This window comes from Thunnus thynnus, chromosome 16 (genome assembly GCF_963924715.1).
Source record: "Thunnus thynnus chromosome 16, fThuThy2.1, whole genome shotgun sequence".
NCBI lineage: Eukaryota > Metazoa > Chordata > Actinopteri > Scombriformes > Scombridae > Thunnus > Thunnus thynnus.
In genome coordinates, this window is record NC_089532.1 from 24,558,993 (window position 1) to 24,578,381 (window position 19,389).

At 41.6% G+C, this 19,389-nt stretch overlaps 1 protein-coding gene across 1 annotated transcript in view; it reads right to left on the reverse strand.

Annotated features, from left to right (window-relative positions):
* The window catches only part of alk (ALK receptor tyrosine kinase), a 369,356-nt gene that overhangs the window by 349,148 nt on the left and 819 nt on the right, over window positions 1-19,389 (reverse strand). The window lies entirely within an intron of this gene.

Consider the following 19,389-nt stretch of genomic DNA (forward strand, 5'->3'; position numbering starts at 1 on the left):
TGTGAACATAAAAAAGCAACAAAGTGAAGTTTTCTTCTACAGTTTGAATATAAAAAACACCACGTCCTCACTCTCTCACACCCTCAGTAAAACTACTGCAACTTCTCTTGACGTTAATATGCCAGCTACCTTGTTAGGAGAAACTGGGAAAGCATTTGGGATGTGGAAAATTAAAATTGTATTCATCTTTTAAGCAAAAACCTCTCACAAAAAGGCCACAAGCAACATAGGGTAAACAAAGTGCCAAGCGTGTAATCTAACTTTGTAAATTTACTGTTGGCTTTCTTTACGATTCTGAAGAAATTGCAATATTTGCCTGACGGCTAAAACATCCGCATGTTAGGGTTCTGTTTTAAGCCTCTCAAAGGAAACGGTAGACTGGGGATGCTCAAATAGGGAATCATGAGAGCGTGTGTTTGTATTTGGGGCAGAGCTGAGGGACAAACATGGGGAGAAAAGCCCTAACATACACAGTTGTTTCTCTCAAGCATGATGATAGCAGTCTCTTGTACTTCAAGGCTTCAGATGCTGTTAAGCATGTTTATGAAGACACTATTTGCTAATGGTGCGCTGAGGAACATCAACATCTTAAAGAGCTCGGCGGCAGGTACGCGTAGGTTAATGAAGCAGGGGTCCCCTCCTCCTTTGGCTTCCGGTGCTGACATCATTTAATGATTCTCTTACAACCTATTTATGACTGCGCTTGGTGAACATAACAGAGGTTAATAAAGTAGAGGTCAACTCTTTATCACACCTGCCCAGCACAGTTTCCCCCCTCTCCTACACTGTAACTCATATAAGCATTTCTCATTAATGATCTCCCGCATAGGCCCCATAGGAGGAATCTAAATGTACTGTGCAGAGTTTAATGCCTTGATTCCCGTAGGCATGCTTGCCTGATTGTCAAATTATTCCGGGTGCCACGGCGGGTATTTATTTCATGCTAATAGCCAGCATCTTACCGGAGGCTGGAAACACAAGTGTAGCACGCACATTACACAGAAAAATGCCAAACCAGGAGGACCCCGGTAGCTGAATAGTTACTGTGCATGCCACATAACCGTAACATCCCTGGTTCGATTCCAGCCAGGGATCTTTGTTGCATGTCATACCCATCTCTCTCTCTCTCTCCTTGTTTCCTGTCTGCCTCTTCACTGCCCACTATCCAATAAAGGCAAAAATGCCACAAAAAAACAAAGAAAAAGAAAAATGCCAAACCCCAGCCAATCAGTGGTGTAAAAAAGCTGATAGATTGAGACAATACACATTGGAGCCTTGAGTTGAGTCATTTTGTATGGAGGAGGGAGCGTGTGGCACTGGCAGAGAGGAGTGTGAGGTGTTTGGGGCTTGTGTATGTGCATCAACGGTGTGTAAACACAGTTGTACCTTGTAGAAACTCATAATGTAATAAGTGCTTATAACGACTGCGGCTGTGCAAACATGCAGCAGGGTAATCTAGCAGTGGGCATACAGTGTGAGGCTTATAGAGTCAGTGGAGTCCACCTGCAGTATGTAGACTTACACACTGCAGGTTTACACAAGTCACTTGCTTACTGTCTCAGCAGTAAGATTAGTATACAATAGAAGGAGTTGCAGCTAAATGTTAATCTCTAAAATGAAACACCATCCATTCACCCAGTTTATATGTTTGTTTATCCTGTTGAGAGTTGCAAGGGGCTGCATGTAAGGCTGGTATATGATAAAAAAAATATATCACAATATCAAATAAATTCTGAAAAAAATCACACATAAATAATCAAACTGACCATATACAACCTGTTATCACATGACTGATATTCCACACAATCTCCATGACAACTGAGCAAACCCATTCTGCTGAGGAAGACAGAAATCTCAGGAAAAGCCGGTAAGTGTGCCTTGAGTTAAGATTATTTTGTCAACATTTCACATCAGTCTGATCTTCAAAATAATAAACATTGTTTTTTGTTTTAGTTTTTAATTATTGTTTGTTTGGAATCATTAATTATAGGGTTAGGGTTAGGGCTAGGGCTAGGGCTAGGGTTAGGGTTAGGGGTTAGGGTTAGGGGGGTTAGGGGGATTAGGGTTAGGGGTTAGGGTTAGGGGTCAGGGTTAGGGGGGTTAGGGGTTAGGGTTAGCATAAATATGAAGAATGATATGTAGAAGGATACATAATCACGGTATGATTCTGCCAACAATCAGTATATTATGATATTGAATGATCCTGTCCCAGCTCCCATTCAATTATAGGTGGAACAAATACCGACCACCACTCACACCGATGTTCACACATATAGCAGGTGCCAATGTTGCTTTTGTACAGGAAGTGTAATTTCTCTGTTGGGTTTTGTACTAATGATCCTTTTATACATCCTGTCTCCACTGTATGTTTCACAAAAAGTTGTGGTAGTGAAGTGATCTCAACGCAGCCCACCATCTTAACAGACTTCAAATTAATGGATGCTCTTATATCTTCACCCTGAAGCTTCATCCTGAAAGTCTGGCCTTGCTTCTCTGAGCAGCAGACGTGCTTAATGATTTAAGACTTGATCAATTTCTGGGTTGCGTGAGGATAAAGGACGGATGAGATATAAAATAAGAGAAGTGATTGTGAACGTAATAAACCATAGGTGGCTATTAATTCCAATGAGAGCTACTCTATATGCATTTCCATGTGTATTGGTGTGAATTAATGAATAAAGCTACAACAATCTATTGTTATCTTATCTCTCTGTTGCTTTTAAAATATATTGGATCTAATGTTTCAAAGTTTGATCATTCAAAGAGCTGTTTTGAAATTTTATTAAGTTTTACAGATCTTTCTTTCGTGATGGAAGCCTTTGGTGAAGAAGTGTGCCAAAATTGCTACACAGCACAGAACCGTCCCTGGATATGGATACAGAAATATAGAGATTTTGATATGTTGCATGTTTCTAGCCTAACCCAAAAAAAGGTGAGATTCATACCTATATAGTACACATACACGGCTGGAAGCTGCCAAGTAACCTGAAGCAGTTTGAGGGTTCGGTGCTTTGCTTAAGGGCACATCAGAGAAACAGATTCCCTAAAAACACCAGAAGCCAAAAAAATCACATCACCTCCTGCTGGCTTCCCACCTGCAAACACTACCAGCTGTGTTGGTTGGAGTGCCTGCTGGAAGCTGCGGGGGTGGTCCACTCTGATACCTACCTCTCTGCATGATTTAAGGTGCACAGATTGTGTGTGTGTGTGTGTGTTTGTGTGTGTGTGTGTGTGTGTGTGTGTGCACGCGCACCTTAGCAAAATGCAAATGCATCCATGAAAAACTTGGAATGTAAGAAGCAACTCATCTTATTACATATACTGTACGCCAGTTTCTTATTTTTCATAATAAAAATCACCAAAATCACAACACAGCAACCAACACAAATGTAATAACTTGGGTATTGCATTCTTAGTTTCTGTGTGTGTGTTTGCATGCATTATGTCATATGCATACACGCCTGCTGGAGGTTTTTCCTCTTCAATCGGCTTCCAGCCGAGCCAGCCTCTGCTTTGCTTTTGTCTGATAGGTTCCGTTGCATTTTTCTAGGCCGGCCTCCCTCATCAAAGTGATTAAGCAATTACACTGATTGTGCCGATGCTCAGAAGAACGAGGGAAGGACCCTCGAGTATTGAGTGCTAAAGCTTTCTTGGAGATAACGGCTTAATTTGTGTCTAATCAAAATAAAGCTCGTTCTCTTAAATCTCCAACCTTCCACCAACAGTGGGTGGCTCGGGGAATTGAGAAGGTGTCGTAAAGGAGAAACCAATGAAGACGATGGAGTGCTACTAGGGCCTTTTCCAACTCAAATATCATTCCACATGGGTCTTACGCAATGTTATTATCAGTCAATGAGGCCTCTATTTCCCTCCCAATGAAATAATAATTACCATCTCAGAACTGATAACGATAGAAGCCTCTAAAGATGCTGCATGTACCCAGCGTGGATCCCAACTGGAAATAATCAAAGAGTTTGGGAATTAAATCAACACGCAGTTCGTCTCTCAGTGGTGCTGTGGGCATCAATAATGAAACAGGAGTCTGAGAGTCCCTTGGATCAGAGCAACAGACCTAAATGCATGGATTCCCTAAGTGTTATTTTCTTCTGACACACACACACACACACACACACACGCACGCACGCACACACACGCACGCACGCACGCACGCACGCACACGCACCAGTCATCATTTTCCCAACAGGCTATTAGGAACAGCATGTTGACATTTCTTTACCCGCAGACTTCCACCATGAAAGCCAGTGTCACAACAAGTAAAGCACACGCAGCACGCATCTTTAGGCGCGCAGGATTCAACATCAAAAATTAATCACAGCAGAACTTAAATCACAACCGTGACGGAGCAACATGAATCGGGCTCGGTGAGTCGCGCATGTGTGAGCGGAGTGCATGTGGGGGTGTGAGGGAACAACATGGGAAGAGAGAGAAAGTGAGAGAGAGAGCAAAAGAAGGAGGGAGGGAGGGAGGGAGAGAGGGAGGGGGGGGAGAGAGGAACTCACCCCGGGAGGATATCTGAAGAAAGAGGCGGGGGTCTGCAGCGCGTATTGCCGCTGTGTACCGATCCTCGATCCCGGGCACCTGCGCCTTTTTCTCGGGCATGAGTCGGACCCTCAGCCGGCCCCCCTCCGCGCCGAGCCACCACTCCAGAATAGTTGTGAGGTCCATTTCCAGGGTTAACACCGGGGCCTCCTCGTACACAGACAACCCCCCGCATCCCGTCTTGACTATATCCTCTCCTATTTCCACCACAACTTGGTTTGATTTCCTGCTGGCTTTTGTTAAGCCTAATTTCAGAACTTTGGACAGCGGCCGCTTGAAGAAGAAGGGGAGCTGTCCTTCAGCAGAGGTGTTCCTCTGTGCAGACTCCGCAGACTTCGGTTCCACAAAAGTAGCAATGGTTTTCTGTAGAGGTATGCAGTGCATTGTCAAGTTTGCGCGCACCGTGTAACATCCGCTAAAAGTCTGGCAGTCTCCGTTCAAGGGTCTTTTTATGAACTCCGCCAGGTAATAGCGCAGCAGAGAGGGGACCGCAAAATCCACCGCTAGGGTTTTCCTCTTGAGCCTGGAGTTTATGGTTTGGTTCAAGTCTCTTTTACCCCCGGTTTCCCCGCTGCTACCACCGCTGGTGCCGCCACTGCTGCTGCTGCTGCTGAGGTTGCTGAAGCCGGCGGTGGGGGGATCCATCCCCGCTGTGGTCCTTGGCGAGGCGCACTGCAGCCCAGTGAAAAATGCCGCAGAACAAACAAGCAAAAACAATATCCTGGCGTTCATGATTAAGTGATTTGAGTCGTTCATATAGGAGAAGCACCCCTTAATCCCACCGCTTCACTGCTTCCTCTCTGCGCTTGTCACATACGCAGCGCAAAATCACAAAGTGCGAATCGATGATCCTGCGGGTCCTGCGCCTCTTCGCCGGTGCGCACCCGTGCCAAGACGAGGGGAACTGGGTTTTACATTTGTTTGCCAGTGACTGTTGCTGTCCTCCCTTCCTCAAACGGAAAAAGTGCCATTTCTCTCTCTGTCCCCCCCACCACACGCACACACGCAGACGGACACGCACACGTTAAGACAATGCCTTTTATCGCTGGTGCGGACCCAGCGAGTCGCTCTCCGGGACGCTGATTGATATGCCGGTCGGGTCCGCTCCGGTGGCTTTCAAAGACTCCCTGTCTCTTGGCACAGTTGTGACGGCGGTACAAGTGGTCTCTCTGTCAGCAGCGGGATGCAGCGTCGCTCTCTCCCCTCAGAACTAAACCATGAATTCACAACGAGTTTGGAGAAGCCGGGCGTCCATTAAACTTTAAAATATAATCATATCTTACAGTCCAGGCTAATTGAAAAAGCCTGGCGGCAGCCTCACAGGTTAATTGTCTGCTGAGGATTTCATTTGGGCAGAACTGGCAGCTCCGATCGCCTCTGCCATGCCAACACATGCGGTAAAGTCATTCATATATCCATTTGACGTCAATATAAGCCGTTTTCTCTGTACATGACTCCCATGCGAAAACCCCCTCAGCAGTCAGTGTAGGAGCCTCCGCCGTTCTGGACGCGTCTGATGCGCCCTCAGCGCAGCCGTGACGGAGCCTGTACCTTTATTGAAATGAGAAATGCCAGGAGGTATAAGCAGCAGAGCTCCACAGTTTGTCTCTCGTGATTTTTCAATGAATCACCGAGCCTTTGTGTGTCCGGAAATTGGATTGGATTAGTCGCACTCTCCCGGTTGTGTGCAAATCAAATAGTTTCAGAGGGAGGCCATTTGGGTTGGAGCCCATTTGGCTTTGTTAATGTCTCTCTTATGTGCAGAGGCCAATATGTCCTTAAAACATCATCAGGGAGCTTGCCATCTTGCCAGTTCATTTTTACACTCAGATACCTCCTTAATTGGGAATCAAGGGTCAGTGTTTGGGGCAAAGGATGCCAAAAATGCTCCCCCCCTCCCCCCCATTAACTCTCTCTCTCTCTCTCTCTCTCTCCCCCCTTCTCTCTCTCTCTCTCTCTCAGACCCCTAAAGTTGATCGGATAAGACCCCCGCTAGATGGCGTCAGCACATACTTATGGTAATCCACACTCCTCAGTTTCACTGACAAATCCATTAATGCTCTAATTGCTGTGAATTTTTTACAGTGTCTCATTAGAGCCTTATCTATGGAACAGGATTAGGGCCATATGCGAAAAAAATTATATGAGCTGAGGAATCATAGAATCATTAGAATAAAGTCAGAACTCAGAGATTAAGGTCAGATTTCTGAGAATAAAATTAGATTTTTGGATTATGATTCTCACTGCTTGTGGCACCAAATTTGGAGGCATGACTGTCCGTCTGAGGACACTGGGGTCATATTCTCAGTTTTTGTTTTTGTTTTTTTTGCTGCATGTGGGGGTTTTAGTAACACTTTGCCATGTGTAATGTTCAAGTTAGGTGGAATTCAGCTTTGAAAATATCTTGCCAGGATTATCAGTCACTTCATCTGTTTATACTATGAAATTTAAGTCTTGATGTGCATATGGTTTTATATAATCATGTTTTTTATGTTAAGACAACGGTTCATATTTGAGTAATAAAACAAAAGTTAACATTGTGTAATAGGCTTATGTCTCTAGGGATGCACCTATATGATTGGCCGGATTAGTATCAGCAGACTGAGTATTAGTGATGACTCAGCTAATGCACCGTAAATACAGTTTCTTTATCAGTGTCGAAATGTAGAGTTTTCTCTATAAATTTCATTCATTCAGTTACAGCGAGCAACATTCTCTGACTTCAGCATACCTTACTCATCACCATCATCATCACAATCAGTTTCATTTAAAGGTATGTGCTCTCTCTGCTTGTATGCATTAAAAATATACATTTAGTCATGTTTTTGGTCTTAAAATGATCAATTAGTTTAAGCCTCCTGTTGTCCTCGGGTCAATTTTGACCCGGGAGGAAAACAGGTGTCATTATGTGCTGTCATCAAAAAAATTGAAATGGTTTTAAAACAGTATGCTGACTAAACTTTTACATATACCAGTCTGCCATAATCCATCAACATATTTTACTCTGATCTCAACTATAGTTAAAATAATTCATAATTTCTTAGTCAGGATACTGTTTTGAAACCATTTAAATTGGTTGTCCTCGGGTCAAAATTGACCCGAGGACAACAGAGGGGTTAAGAAGAAGGCTGCTAGTTAGCCATTTGTATAACCAAATTAAGCCCTGGTTGGATATTTTCTCTCTAAGTTACCATTTGTTCCCCTGCTATGTTTTTCTGAGTAAAGAAATAGTCTTTTGAATTCACATTTGCTGTATCTTTATTCATTTGTAATGCACAGGCACAAATGTTTCATCTCATGCCTTCCTCAGTGTGCACGCTCAGTGACTGTCACAGTCCAGCCTCTTTTTTACAGGTAAGTAGTGTCAGACACATAATTAGGATAAATCAAGCACAGTCTTAGAAATGGAAGATACAGAGCAAATTACTGTGTGGCATTACAATGACTTGAGGCTATTTAAATGAAAGGAAGGGTAGGGGAGGTAAATTAATAAATTAAAACAATCTAATGAAATGAAAAAATAACGATTATTTTAAAAAGACAAAACAAAAGAAAAAAAACATTGTGTCTGTTCAGCCATGGTGGCTATCACTGCACATGCTGACTACTCAGTTCTTCCTCCATTAATTGTTAACATACAGTTGATGCTGCATTTGGAAATGTAACAACACAAACAACATTCTCTGCATCACAGGATCTTTCTAGGAAACTGAAAGACAACCTTAAGAGCATGAAGTGTTCATGAACTGCGTATGGTAACAATCACTATAGACAGTGGAAAAAAGAGAATATTTATTATTACTAAACATTATTTATTACATGTGTGCTGCATTCATTCCCATTAGTAGTATTGTGTACCACAGCTGAGTGCTCTGCACTGCAGCTTCTCATCCATATACTGTATTAGTATGATGTAATTCCATATTTATTGTTATAGCTATTTCTACTGCTTACAGCAGCAGTGATTCGCTGACTGCACAACATTAGTTTAAGCCACAAGAAATATACAGGTGATTGTGATTAATTATTAACATTATAAACTCAACTCAATTGTTATAGCCTTGGCTACAATACGACCCCATTCTTTCTCACCACTAAACAACCATTAATTGCTGTTTTGTTACAAATGTATAACCCATAAATAATTTTTTTTCGTGATTGAGAAACAACCTGTTTTCAGGGGTTAATCGAGCTGCACCAGTAGTAAGTGAATTATTAATATATTTATTATTGGTTAATCACTACCTTGAGCCTGCATAATTACTTCCCAATAATGGAACTGTCCTCCGTAGAGGCTATTCCTCTCTATTCTTCCTTTTGCTTCCTGTCTTAATATGCACTCTTTTCCATAATTGGACAAGGTAGTATTGGTTTTAGGGGGGTTGTATAAACACACACAGGTGCATTTGTATTCAACAATGCTGAAATGCATGAAATTTGTGAGCCAAATCTATGACTGCCTTATCATCAATTCCTGCTTTTGTTTTCTCTGTTTTCTTTCCCCAGATACAATGTATCTGTCTCTCAAATTCACATTCATATTCATAAAGGTATATGATAAGAAAAACAGTCCAATAAATGATTTTCAGCCATGTGCAGTTGCATTTCTACCCTAAGTTGGTCTTACAGTAGCAGAGAGCAGAAAATCAGATCCAGTAGCATATCAGTGAAAAACTTTTCTCTTTACTCATCATGAGTTCTAAGTAATATCTGAACACATTATTCAAGACAAGTTGTTTTATTCATAGTCAGAGAAGGTGAGGAATCACAAATGGTGTGGGAGGGACTGAATCAGGCCAGTATGGAGCGGTAGGGGAAAGTAGAAACGGTGACAAAGACACTTTGAACTCCATTCAATATCTAATCTGCAATGCTGTACTCACAAGTGCTGAGCCGCTGGTACAATGTTACACTGGCTGTTCCATTTCTATGCATGATATTGTACATCAATACCGGAGATTCTAGTAGGTAATTGCTTGAGTCGAGGTGAGCCTGTGCGGCCAGAGTTTTTAGCTATCTTGTGGTTTTGATAATTCAGGAGCAGAGGCAAAAGAATTGTGGAAATGCTATAACCATTCACTCAAACAAGACAATATCTGGAGTTACTGATAATAGATTAAACACATTGCTAATGTTAGTTTAACTAGCAAAACCCAAAGTCAAGCCATATAGACTGAGTGCCATTTTTCACACTACATTGATTTTGATGAGCAGATATTTATGTGCATAACTGTGATCCAGATGAATTCATTTTGAGCACCGCAGGCTGTATCCACAAAGAGAAAGAGATGGTTGATGTATGTATGGGCTGAGATGAACTGCACTCTGTTAACAGCTATTGTTGTATTCTTGGTAATAGGCATGAACTTTGAAAGCCATTTACCAGACCACCACGGCAAACTTAATTACTTTCTGATTGATCACTCATTTCCACTTTTCAGTGCTTATGGAGTAAAATGAACCAAAGCTTCGGTATCCATTACCCACAATGCCATGAGCTTTGAGCACACTTAACAGCTATACTGTCCATTTCATCTCCACCATGTTTGGTATCCAGCTCACAGGTCAGTGCTCAGAAGGTCAGCGGGGGAGTGGTAGTGTGATAAATTACAGACAGATTAGTTCTTACAAAGACCCTTCCCCCCTCAAGCACTACTTTTCATGGTGCGCGGTAAACCTCATAAATCAGCGGCTGAGTCCCCAGAACTAGCAACCCTGTCATCCAGCGTGGTCATACCTCATGGCCTGGTCCATCCACTTTCTACATGTCTCACCAGTGCTCCAAAGTTGGTCGCTGCAGAAGCAGAGATGGATGTTTGATCACAAGTTAAAAAAAAAAAAAAAACTCAATACATTCCTCTAGAGTCGTCAGTCCGCCTTTTCCTCCCTTCTCACGGCTTCACAGCCATTTTTATCTTTTGTCTGTTTTTGTTTTCGTGTATGCACAACACACGTCTGCGGTGATTGAGGAAGTCTCACACACTCGAGCCATGCATTTTACACTGGCGAGGCGATGGTCTTGGTTCCTTTAGCATTCCCGCCTCATGACAAATTTCTCTTAGTTCCATAAATCAAACCCCCAGACCTGCCGAGTTGAAGAAAAGAAATCAGGCTTTTGAAGAAAAGGGTAGAAAAAAAAAGAGGAGTTTGCACAGAAAGTGTTCAAGACTTGGAGAGTTTCTTGTTGACAGCTGTAATAAGAGTTCGGGGCGGTCATCTCTTACGGTGTACGCTCACAGGTGCAGGGGGTAAACTTTTGATAAGTGGCAATTCCCTGGGTAGTGGACTTGAAAAATGTCTGCCTTTTAGCTCCGGTCCACTGAGCCCTCTGCATGACCAGTTCTCACATTAATCATTACACTGCAGGGGTTGAGCTTGACTTCAGTTAGCATGTCACTAGCGACGCTGATTCACAGAAGTGCTTACCGTATCTTGAGAGCATAACTCTTAGCCTGATTTAGTTGACGAAGACAAAAACTGAAAAACACATCCCAGACATTTTGGGACAACAGTGTTAATTGGAGTGATGGGAGAGATGACTACACTCTGCCTGGCCTTTTAACCCACAGTGTGAACAGTTTGACCTGCCAAATGTTAGATTATAACTTATGCAATTCCCTACATAACAGGAAATTTAATTCAGACAGCTATGAAAAGTGGCTACAGTTAGTTAGACTAATGGCACACATTAGTCTTTGTAAAGGTTGAACTCGTACGCCGGCTTTTCCTGAACAAGGTGTAAAAAGCCGTCATTAATTTTTAGATTCATGCAAAGTGGATTAACCATAAAAGGTTGCTACATGTGATACAGGGCGGACAAAGTTGTGATCTCATATAGACTTTTTTGACCTGAGAAGTTTTTCCTCACACCTTCCTGAAAATTATCTTTACTGTTGAATAGTGTATTCATGTTTACCACATGTGTTTGCCAACAGCGCAGACATGTTTGTCCATCCTCTAAACCACACTGAAGACAGACCGTTCCTCTGTCTGCTTCTAACCATATGGTCAAGTATACCTGCTGGTCCCTTCTAATTACAGCCTGTATGATTTAAATAGTGTTTCAAACTTGAATTGCATAAATGGAAAGCAGTATTTGAAGGAGATTTTACATGTCAGTCATGCCAATACTATTGTGTCTTGTGAGACAAGCTGAGGAGGTGGTAGTCCCCCTCACTGTTCAGGTTCAGTCTCAATGCTCTCCTCAACCTTGTTTTCAGCTGAAAAAACCCCCCAAACATCTGATTAAACACACTGTATGTTACTATTACAGCATCAGTTGGCAAACAGACAAAGTTAGCATCTAGCTGGTGTACATAGTGGTGCCTTTAGCTGCTAAGGAGCCAGATATTTCCCTCCAGAATTGGTGAAGACAAAATCAGAGCTAAAAGGAGAGCGAATATCTGTCAGTTAATGCTAATGTTGCTTCTGTGTCTGCTGGATGTTTAAATCAGCAACTGTTTGTTCTAAGTCCCTAACATCTTTATAAGCTTATAATATGTCAATTTTGGGTTTTCAGGATGTGCACTGCCCTCAAGTGGCCAAAAAAATCAATCATCGCTGATTTAAATTTCATTACTTTTAAGCCTACTAAAGCTCTAGTAAATAAAGGCATTCAGAATTTCTTCCCTTTTTACAGTGGGAGAACTCTTTTTTACAGAAAGACCTTCGTTTTGGTTTCTGGTCAAAATTTGACATAATGGAGGTGGATTGGAGGAACTCCAAATCCTGCATATAGCACTGTTTGAAAGAGATGATGATCAATTTCTTTTTACCCTTCTACGTCCACTAACTTTATGGGAGTGAAATACAGAATATCACTGGAGTAAATTCAAATGAGTTGCTTATATTTTAAAATCTTTATTTTAGGCATATATTTTAAATGTATTTTGGATGTCTAGTGGAAAACGCTGCCTATGCATGTTATGTTAGCTGTTCATTGGTAAACCAGGATGAATACTGTAGCACGGCCATTACTGCAACTCACTCATGCTCACCGGAAAAACATTTAACCAAATGTATTACGCTGCTCAAGGAGGATCATTTGATTTAAACATTGAACATTTTTAATAATAAATTCGATGCATCATTTTCTTGTGCAGCAACACAATTTCATTAATCTTCAATCGTTGCAAATTACTAGATTATTCACTAAACAGATTTGGAATGATACGGTTGAGCTTTTCATCATCGTAGATAAATTCCCCATTTCTTAACATGAGCCATCCTCTCCCTTAAAGCTCAGATGGAGGGTAAGAAGCTGGAATACATTTGTGTTTGCCTTATCACTTTATCCCCGTAATGAATTCATTGCCTCCGTTCATTCCACTACTTTCGGGTTTTATCGAAAATGTTTAAAAACTGACAAGATGACCGCTTCCAAAAGAAAAATCCATCTTTCCCCCTGAAAATTAATTTCTACAACCACAGGCCTCCAAAATAATGAAAAGGATGTAGGTTAAAATGGGAAGCTGCCTGGGCACTCAGAGGTTCTTACGAAAGACACACACACATACACGCACAAATAAACAATACCTCGGGTGCTTATCATCAGGCATGAGATTAGATCTCTACGGTTTAATATGCTTAAAGCTTCAAAATGCAGCTTACTTCTTGTCAAGGCTTATCCCTCCATCTATAAAAACACATTTTTCAAAAGACTGCTGGCGTTTCTTATATTCCTATATCAATAAGTACAGTCCTGCCTTTGTACACTGGAATGCGTTTAGCTCAAGGATCATTCATCACCCGTCTGGAGACACTCTGCTGATCTGAGTCAGTGCTCGCCTAGAGCTCACCTGAGATCCTCTGAGTTACCAGAAGACAAGTGTTTCCTTTACTCACCCTTATCCTGCATAAATGAATAAGCAAAAGAAAAAAAAAAGACTTACCCCATGATTCATTACACCAAAATCACATTCATTCAATGCATCAGTCTTTCAGGCCAATCAAGGTAGCTCTAGTAGACTGCAGGGTTTTGACTGATCATTCAATCGCAGTTATGGATCGGATGGATGGATGAAGAAGAAGTCACCGTTGGAGCTCTCCTCAATTAGTTAACCATTGACCCGCCGGAGCCTAATGGGCCATTCCGGTCGACTTTAGCGCCACATCTGATGAATTCCCACTCTGGAGACGGAGACGGGGCAATTGGGCGGCTAGATGGCTGGATGGTGAGCACCGATTCAATCACCTTCATGGATCAAGATTCTCAGGGAAAAGGATGGGAGAGACGAGGGCGCCATCGAGGCCGCGGGGTGATTTTTCACCAGCCCCTTGTCAATACGACTCGGCGATGTGCTGCAGGTTGAAAATGATATATTGGCGGAGTGGAGGATGATACAGGGCACGCTCAGCATTTGACTCGGTGACATACATCACGGGGGAGAGGTTAGAGGTGAATTAATAGTGAATTATCTGGTGTCAAGGGAGCAGTGTGAGGGTCAGTGCAGAGGATGGATACAGTAAGGAGGAGGTGAACACAAGAGTCAGATCTGCACATTTGTTATGCCTTTGGAAAGAGCAAACCTTATATCAATGACTCAAGTTGTAAAAAAAAAAAAAAATCTCAGAACAGGGTCGCATTTGGGGTGGAGCATGGGGAGAAGCGAGTGCCAAAAATAGACTGCAGCAACGCTACTCGACTGTGTATCTTCAATGCATAGACTTCTTTCTCTTCTCGGGAGAAGCCTCAGTTTATTTTCCCTCTTCCCCTTTCTTTTCCTTCTTACCCGTTTCCTGGTAACAGATGGGAGTGTATGTGTGATGCGCCCTGTTCGTCCATAGGAATATAAATCACAGCGTTTGTTTAGTATGCATATCTGAGAGGTTTTCATTACTCCCTCCTCCTCCCAAAAAAACAACTGCAGAAGCACAGCTGCGGGAATATATCGCCGGAAAGCAGGATATTCCAAACGCAGTTACAGTGAGTCTCATGCAGAAACAGGGACAGGCAGGCCAGTGTGGGAGTTATAGCATGTGTTGACGATCAGGAGCTGGCAGAAAAGAAATTGCCCTCATTTCAGTATCTTGTTTTCTCCAAATTGCTACTAGTAAGAGCAGATGCGGCCCTCAAATTTACTGGCCTTGTGTCCCAATGTTTCAATTTCTTGGAGGTTTGTTTATAACCATCTTGGCTGCTGTTCTCCATCCTGCAACTATCCTTCTTCACTATATTTGTGTTCTTGTGTGTCTGTGTGTGCCCTTAACCTTCTCTGTAGAGAATATTATATCTTCTTTCATGTATCTGGTGGTCTTCTGAACTGATATTGGAAAGATTTTTCACAAAGCAATGTCATACCAACATATATTCAGTGCTAACCTGTTAGCACAGATGTCTGAACACTGAAAGTATCAGTGCTCTAAAACAAGTCACATGTAGCAAACCGATGCTCCAAATATTCTCATCTGAGAAGGAAACAGTTGCTAGCAGGCACAGCTGCAGGAATTCTAAGTCTGGATGAGGCATTGCTCTGACAGAGAAAACCTTTTCCTCAGCTTTGCCTGAAGCTGACCATCTAGCTGGCATTTAACATTACATGTCAGTCCTTTCGCTTGTGTGCGTGCGTGCCCTTACCCAAAAAAAAAAAAATCACATGCAAATCCTCTATATGTGGGACATAACAGCACTTAATGAACCAGTGATTTTGTTCTTGTCTAGAACAATTAGTGTAGGTATTACAATGCAAATGATGCTGATTTAAGCTGCTTATAGTCAATATTTTATTTTGATGCAATGCTTTTTAAGTAGTCAGTATTATCCCGGTTATTTTCCTCTGAGATGTCTTGTGTCATGTAAATAGGGTGCAAAGATGTGCAATAAGTAGCGTGACATTTTGTTTTGTGATCTTTCCCTGATCATCACCAAGTAATTGACAAAACAATCTGACCTGAAGGTTCATTTATAGCTATTTTAGTGCTGTCAATCATATCACATGATCTTAATTAGCAGGACTTTGCCCACTTGCTGTGGATGTTCAAATTATTTTTTATTTTTATTTTCCATCCTGAGGACTTTGGTTTAGCTTAGGGAAAGATGTTAGTTGTTTCCAAAGTGCATAAACATAACCATAAAAATGTTAATCATGCTTGAATTGCTACAAGTTGATATTGAAGGAAAACAAATTAAATACGTTATCAGTGAACATTTTGCAGATATATTCTGTATGAACACTTTGCCCATGTGGCATTATGCTCTCTCAATGCCGTTGCAAATTATTAGTATAAATTATATCTAGGTGACAGGGTTGTCATAGGACATTTAATCGCTTCACTGAGACAGCTAGGTAGAAGTAATAATAACTGTAACAGGTCAAGAGTTTCCTTTAGAGAACACATTTAGTAATGATCCATCCATTCATCTATTTTCTATTATATATCCTCTGGTAGTCAACTTTTCACAAGGTTAACACATATAAATGGGCAACAAACACACTCATATTCACAGCTATGTGCCAGTCAGACAGCGCTAAATACTCCATCACTATCATGCCCGCGAGACATTGATCAATTTTACAATACATCAATATCACTTCTGTGCATACATCACATCAAAACCTGCATACATTACTTGTCACACTGAAATAAATGTTATCATTTAATGTTATATCTGCACATACATCCGCTGTAGAGCTGTAGAATCAATTAATGAAGATCATGTACAGTGCATTGTGAAAATATAAACAAACTGATCTTGTATTCAGCACAGTGGAATATTATTAGTGTCAGTATGTGCAGAATACAGGATAGTAGGTGAATAAGAAGCAGTGGCTCTGACAGCACTGCTTCTTCCTTCCTGCCTGAGAAAAGAACAAAACTGTGTACTACAGCCACTCCACTTTTGGAATTACTTTTGCTCTTATTTGATCTCTTGACAGTGAAGCGAGAGGGATGAAATGCAACAGAGGTCCAAGGCCAGATTCAAGGGCATTGTGCTTACATGGTGTATATATCTACCCTGGACATAGTGTTCCCCACCACTACCACCACAACCACTTCCTCCCCCCCCACGACCCACCCACCCACACACACTCTCACATCCTGAGAAAAATTGCCTCATAAAACTGCCACAACACGTACCACAACAAAACTACAGCATAAATACTACAGCGGGAAATTTCTCTAAGTAAAAAAAAAGCGCACGGGAACATGTAGCTTTAGCACTGCAGAGCCACTGGATTGTTTGTGAGCTTGTGTATCTACAACACAAGCATCCTAACTGGGTTACTAATTGCCCTCTTCTCCTCCCCTGCTCTTCCAGTCCTGTTTTTTTTTTTTTTTATCCCCTTCTTGTCCTCACCTCGCCTCGACTTAATGAAGCTCTCCAGTCAGGAGATAAAGTGGTTAAAGCGTCCTGCGCTGCTTGTTAGCTCCTGTGTAGCAGACACTCACACATCAGGAGGGGAGTAAACGGGGGGGGAGACTCTACCCTCTTTAAACCTCCTGCTCTGTCTCCTCTCCTTTGTGCACTTGGAAGTCGCCTACAGAAGTAAATCACAAGGGGGCAAAGCATGAGATTTAAATGAGCCGATTAATCCCCGTGCTAATAATCACTCTATTAAGAACGGTGGAGCCATGATTAAAGCTTGTGGAGGGCACTGTGCGTCATGTTCCACCATACTGTGTTTCAGTATAGAACACCCATAGGAGCATGCGGTAAAATATACATTGAAGGAGTAACTGTTTCATGAGAAATCGAAGGAGTTTGCACCTTAGAAGCAAAGAGAAAAAAAAAACTGCAGAGAATATGATGGCCATTTTTTGTTTTTCTGACATAAAAAAGTAAGTAAGGAGATTTTGTTTCTTGTTTGTTTTGGTTGTGGGACAACTTTTTCACCCATAGGGGGTTGATTCATCTTTGTTTGCAGTGATATACCACTCAATGATATTCATTCGCCTGAGGGTTTGTTTCATAATCCTGTTTACTTGTATTCCCCTCTCAGTCAGCACCCCATCTTTCTCCCACTAATGTGACTCATGGTTTTATTTGTTCCGTGTTACTCTCAGTCTGTCTCTCACTGTGCGCCTGTCCCGCCACTGTCATACTGACTTTGTCTAGACCTGCATGGAAAATCAGCTCATCCATACAGTCAGGTTTTATTTCCTTTAATACGCCCTTAAACCAAGTCAGGGAAGGGTCAGAGCTCCCTATAATATTGCATTTATTCCCACTCGCTCCTCATTTATTCTCCTGTTCCGTGGTCTATTTCTTCTAAAGCCGTCTGACACAACAATGTTCATGTGGAGAACTGAAAGGGGTTACAGACTCCATTAGAGGCTCTTACATAATTTGGTTATGTCATCATTTAATTATATTTACATGCTACTTTGCAAATTGACGGCAGAGCATTTGGCAGACGTCTCGGCTGTGTCGTTCATGATGAATAGCTAACGTGGAAAGTTGCCACTGCGAGTAGCACTCGGCCATACTTTGCAGTGTTGCCGTGTTGTTCTGTTTATAATTGGCCATGAATGAATCATACTCATAGAAGTGAAGCAGACTGGGTGGTGGCTGTTGCGTGCCTCTCGCCGTATGTTGCAGATTTATTGCAGCTTTAAATCTCTAATACTGACTTAGAGCATGTCCTTGGAGTGGATGCACATTAAATTCTAGTCAATTATTAATGGCTTGCTAATAAATATTTTCACCGTTTCCTTAAAAACTGTCCTGTGTTTTGGGCTTTGAGTGAGGGGAAATGGGGGTACAGAGCCGGCACAAAAGAAGTTTATCCGCCATTACTTATGTATTCACACAAGTAAAGTAGACCATGTTTAATGGAGCATCAAGGCTCAGACACTGTTTGTAATTTACTGTGGTGGAGGAAGTTTTTAGATCTTTAACTCAAAGGGGCACTTCACTGATTTTACACATACAGATGAGTTTACTTGTATAATACTCTCCAAAGTCTAAGAAAATAACTTTTATTATGTCATGTGGGTTATCTCTGGGATTGGAATTAAAACTTTCATCAGGCAGGGACGGGTGGAGCAAAAAAAAAAAAAAACGCCACCGAGTTGCATTAGGACCAAGCATTTTTAGAACGTGACTCATACACAGGATATCTCAGCCTCTGTGGCATTGGTGTATTGGTAAGTCGATCATCAACAAATATTGAATGGATTGCCATGGAAATTTGTACACACATTCATGGTACCGAGAGGATGAACCACTGAGACTTTGCTGATCCCCTGACTTTCTAGCACCACCATGAGATTGACATTTGTTGGCTCAGGCTGAACTGTCTTATCAACTGTTGGATGGATGGCCATGAAATTTGGTAAATATATCAATACCCCCCTCAGAATAAATTGTAATAACTTTGGTGATCCCTTAACTTTTTCTCTAGTGCCATGATACCTGTAAAGAGGAAAACTAACATGGAATCGTACAACAAACCGATCATACTACATCATTGTCCCCCACCCGATGAATTTGGAGGGGAATTTTATATGCCAATAAATCAATTTGCTTTCAAAAACAAAGACCCCTGAGTGGTGAAAAGGCTGCTTCTTCAAAGATATTTAGCATATACATAAGAAGAAGAAGAAGTGCTCTTTTAGCCATGGAGTGGTTCAGAATGTGTGATTTTACCAACAAAGTGAAATTCAAATTTACAGTATTGTTCAATTATGACAAAAGATTTATGTTCTCATCAAAAACAGACAAGATATCACATGATTTTCATGTGTTTCCTATGTATTTTCTGAGTATACAGACATATAAAGTACCACAAAGCTTATAATGTGATACAGGTACAGATCAAAGATTGAACACTAAAAACATTCACAGATGTAAAAGTGTAGGTTCACATCAGAAAATATTAATGCATG